At 36.1% G+C, this 5,309-nt stretch overlaps 1 pseudogene; it reads left to right on the top strand.

The window, feature by feature from the left end:
* Nucleotides 1–1,335: 1,335 nt before the first annotated feature.
* On the top strand, nt 1,336–2,809 carry LOC115511283 (annotated as a pseudogene).
* The last annotated feature ends 2,500 nt before the right edge of the window (nt 2,810–5,309 follow it).

Raw genomic sequence — 5,309 nt, 5'->3', positions numbered from 1 at the left:
ATATAAAGCTCAATTATATTTTATATACTTGCAATAAAAATGTAAAAATTAAATTTAGAAAACAATACCATTTATGAAGTGTAAAAAAGAATGAAATACTTAGGTATACATTTAACAAAAGAAGTACAAAGTTTGTACTCTGGAAACTACAAAACTTTGTTCAATAAATCTAGAAAGATCGAAATGAATAGAAAAACATGCTATATTCATGGATTAAAAGGCTTAACATTGTTGAATGGCAAAACTCCCCAAACTGATCTACAGGTTCATTGAGATCTCTATCAAAATTTCACCTGACTTCTTTGTATAAATTAACACATGATTCTAAGATTTGTATGGAAGTACAAAGGACCCAGAATAGCCAAAATGATCCTGAAAAAGAACAAAGTAAGACAACTTAAACAACCTGATTTCAAAGCATACTTTACAGGAACAAAAACCAAGGCATTACAGTACTTGCTTAAGGATAGACATATAGATCTATGGAATACAGTTGAAAGTCTGTATTTAAATCCATACATCTATGGTCAACTTATTTTTGACAACAGTGACAAAACCATCAAAAGTAGGGAAAGAATAGTATTCTCAACAAATGCTATAGAGATGACAAGATAGCCACATGCAAAGGAAGGAAGTTGGACCTTCACTTCACGGGCAAAATTAACTTGAATAAAAAACCTAAATGTAAAAACTAAAACTATAAAACTCTTAGAAGAAAATATGAGGGTAAATCTTTGTAACCTTGGATTTAGCAAAAGAGTACTTAGATGTGTCACTAAAGCTTGAGTAACAAGAGAAAAAAATAACTTAAAAATGCATAACTTAAAGATCAAAATTAAAAATGTTTTGCTACAAAGGACACCATCAAGAAAGGTAAAAGACAGAAACTGGTGGGTTACCAGAGGGGAGGTGGTGGGGAAGTGATGAAAGAGAATGAAGGGAATTAAGAGTACATTTATTATGATGAGCACTGAGTAATATATAGAAGTGTTGAATCACTATATTGTACACCTGAAAGTAATATAACACTGTATGTTAATTATATTGGAATTTTTAAAAAAAGCTAAAAGACAGCCCATAGATTGGGAGATAAGGGACTTGTATCTAGAATATATAAAGAACTCTTATAATTCAACAACAAAAAGACAAATAACCCAATTAAAAAATTGGCAAATGATCTGAATGGTCATTTATCCAGGGAATTTATGAATTTAAGTTTATACAATGAGTAACATAAATATGATTATATGGACACAAATTTGGACAAAAAACACAGAAAAATACACATGGTATGATCCCATTTTTATAATATACAAAAAAAGACCATCTTGTACTATGGTGATAAAAGTCTGGACAGTGGGTACCATCGTTAAAGCAGAAACAGAAAGGTAGAACAGGAGAGCTTCTCCAGATTCTGGTAATTTCTCTTTTCTTGATGTTGGTGCTGTTAATAGAAATGTTTATTTTATACAAATTTATTGAGCTGTGAACTTATAAGTGCACTTATCTGCATATGCACTTGCATCCCTAAAAGCACTACAAATGGATGTGGATAGATGTGCATTAATAGAGCTCTAGGAGTTAAATTAAGCTTGAGAAACACCAACACGTAGAACAGTATATTTTTTCAATACAGTGGTCTTTGATGATGTGTGTTTTCTTATTTTAAATGTATGTTATGCCACATTCTAGAAAGGATTGAAGCTGGTTTAAGAGGATAAACAAAAGTATAGCAAGACACAGGTGAAAAAGAAGAAAAGTAGAGGTAGAAAGTAGAAGCTTATGATCACAATTATGTGTATTTATTTTTAAGTTATTTGCATTTTTTTTCCTCAGTCTTTCTTTGCATGTCTCATTTACTTTGTCTTTTGTTCAGCTTGGCATGTAGATAAGTAAAGGCAAGTAAAGAGAATATCTATAATCTGTTCACTGTTGTAATTTTATCTATTTCATATTTATCCAAGTGAAATCCAAAGAATTCTCTGAGAGGCTCTGCAGGGGACAGTGAGGCAGTGTGAGTTCTTAGCAAGGAGCAAGTTTCTGAGATGGGGTATCCCCGCCCCAGGGCAGCCCTTACTGTTGTTCTTTCTCTGAGCTCCCACAGCCCTTGTCTGTACTGTCACTTTTGGTGTTCATTACACACAGTCTTGTTACATTAAAAAAATTGTCTAGATTTCTGTCGTTTGCTCATTTTGTACACTATCATGAGTCTCAGATACTATGCTGTTAAAGAAAACATCGTCAAAACGCTGTTGGTATCTTGGACTGCTAAATATCAATTCCTTTCTTTCCAGGCTAAATGTTCAGTTTCTGCTGCTGTAACTTCAGAGCTGGGACATCTTGAAAAAGATTAAGTATAGGTCTGTCTTCTCTGCGCTGGGAGCAGCTGTCCCGTCATAGCCCCTCATCCCCCAAAAGTGTACCCCTGCAGGAAGTCTGTTCCCACCCCCTTATTGGTCAGTAGCACCTCTCAGCTGTTGAGCTGATCACTATCTAAAACCATCAGAGAAACTGACAGATGAGAGCATCAGCAACTTGGCAGCCCCAAATCCCTTGACCTGACTTATGCCTAGCTGCAGCTTCTGAACCAGTGGCGTTTCAATAGACATCAACACAGCAGCCAAGTTCATTGGGGCTTTAGGCTGCCACAGTAGGAGTATTGGAATTGGGACTGTGTTTGGGAGCCTCATCATTGGTTATGCCAGGAACCCCTCTCTGAAGCAATAGCTCTTTTTCGGGCTTTGCCCTCTTGGAGGCCATGGGACTCTTTTGCCTGATGGTGGCCTTTCTGAAACTCTTCACCATGTGAAGGAGCCTTCTCCACCTCATATATGGCTTTCTCCCATGTTTCATCTACCCTGTAGCTTTCTTTTCCTAAACCTCAGACAACCTGGAGAAAGTGGTTGTCTCGGGGTCTGACAGAGGGAAGACAAATAAATACTGCATTAATAAGAAAAAAAAATTACACAGGTGGTCAAGGCTTGTTTTCAGGTGACATCCATTATTCAAATTAAAAAAAAATGAAAGAATGGTGAATTAAAGTGTTTTCATCATGTGCTACATGGAGGGAGAATTCTGTCATTTTCCATGAAGACAGATCATCACTACATGCAATCTTTATAATTCTGTACATTTCTTTAATCTATCTGTAGATCTCACTACTATAAGACAGTGACTCTATACTATCAAATGAACAAATCCCTTTACCTTTGTTTGTTGTTAATGGTCTTAGGAGCCACATTTCAATTCAGTTCAGCTGTGAGTCTTTTACTGTTTTTATAACTCTGTGTTCAGTCATATGCTAGGTACCCCAAAAAGATTTTTAAAACTCCTCCCTTTAAATCTTGCATTCTCATTGAGCACACATTGCGTACCTGTACAAAAACAATAAAATATGACAGGGTCCATTTTTGTCCTGTCCTACCAATGCCAGTGCAGGTAGCAAGGATTGCTTTCTTTGAGAACTGTTCATTAAGACCAGCATGATTTGCTTGACAGCTTGTATTTTCATTGTCTTGATTAAAATGTACCAAGTGATTGGCTCAGGGATTTGGACAAGTGAGCCAAGGTTGCAGGTTCCCTGGCTTTCAAACTTTTCTTTGGATTTTCTTGGGTTTGATTTTATTTTTTATAATATTTTGTGGTTCCCCTGACCTCTTACTTCAATCTACAGCCGCTGTCAAATACATAAATAAGCAGACATCCTAGTTCTAAGAAGCAAGACAAATGATTCCTCTGATTCGATCGGTTTGAGGACACAAATAGAACTATGCTTGCTACTTTTATTTTTCTTTTTCCAAGATGATTCATTAATTGTACTTCAGTATTTGAGAAGAGGGGGAACATTTTTACAGTTATGTGTATTTAATTGTGACATATATCCAACATTGAGAGGATGGTCTGATAACACTTTCAGTAGATATGTCTTTAAACAGATGAAAAGAATTGAAGACATTTCAAAGTTAACTTTTTAAACTGAAAAAAAATTGTAAGTTAGATAAGAGTCCTTTATATCCTCCTTTGTGGTTCAAAGAACCCTGAACAGAGTTGAGGGGTGTGGCTTCTTCTCCTGCTCCTGAATTATAGAAAACTAGCCATCCAACCCCTTTAGACATTTTTTTTTTCATTAATGACTTTGGGTAAGTTATTTGAAAAGTGTAATTTCTGCTCATCTTCTATAATTACCATTTAGTCACTACCTAATATGCAATGAAGTAGGCTTCACTTGTGCCTTCTTACTTGAGCCTGAGGAAACATCTTGTTCAGAGTAACACAGTTAGCTGGACAGCGATGGAGTCAGAGATCTAACCATTCTGTGTGACTCCAAAGTCCTTTGTTGGTTCCCTTCCATTAAGTAATCACTTTTATGAGAGGTGGTCCACTTTCCTCTTTAAATGCATGCAGTCCAGAGTCAGAGGCAAAACCCAACTCTGCTGCTGACCTGCTATGCAACCTTTAACAAGTTCTTCTATTCCTCATGTTTCTGTTTTATAGTCTACAGAAGGGGATAATAATTGCTCCTTTACAAGGGTGGTGTGAGGTTTAAAGTCAGTATACATAAAGCACTTAGGACAAGGCCTAGTGTAATTAGCACTCCTGTGGTGTTACCCACTGCTGTTCTTTTCCTTGCTCTTGCATCAAGAGGAGAGCCACGGGAGTAAAATCAATGGGTGTATAGAGGTGGTGTGAATGCATCAAATATACCTCTGTTCACTTTGCATGACACGATAGTCCAGTTCTTGATTTAAATTGGAACACTGCAAGTCAAATGGAATTTCAGTCATCCCATAATAGCCTTGCAGATTTGATTTACAAATTAAAATGAAAACCTCTTGATGCTATATATGGCTGTACCAGGGCTTCTAACTCCTATCAATTATGTGGTAATGTCCACTGTCATGGTGAATCATTTATGAGTAGACATTTAAGTGGATGGCACCACTTGACGAGACCCGTTTTAAGTCAGTGTATAGTATGCCCATGTATACATAACTGGGATTAGATTCAGAACACCGGTGTGCCAGTGCTAACTCTGCTGATCCCTTCTAATAAAAAGTGTAAAATAAATCTTTTAATCTCTGCAGGGTTAAATAGGTATTATTAAACATAATACCTATTTCTTCACTGGCACTATTTTGAGGATCAAATGAAGTCATATCTGTATATAGAGTTCCATACAGTAAACTTCTTTTCAAAATTAAAATACATTGTTCCTTAGAACTTCATTTAAGAAAACTGCTTTAAATTCAACCCCAAATTCTACTAACAGTTTTTGCAATAGCCTTTAATACTATAGCAGTTTCTGCATC

Source organism: Lynx canadensis, chromosome A3 (genome assembly GCF_007474595.2).
Source record: "Lynx canadensis isolate LIC74 chromosome A3, mLynCan4.pri.v2, whole genome shotgun sequence".
NCBI lineage: Eukaryota > Metazoa > Chordata > Mammalia > Carnivora > Felidae > Lynx > Lynx canadensis.
This window is presented reverse-complemented; position numbering and strand designations above follow the sequence as displayed.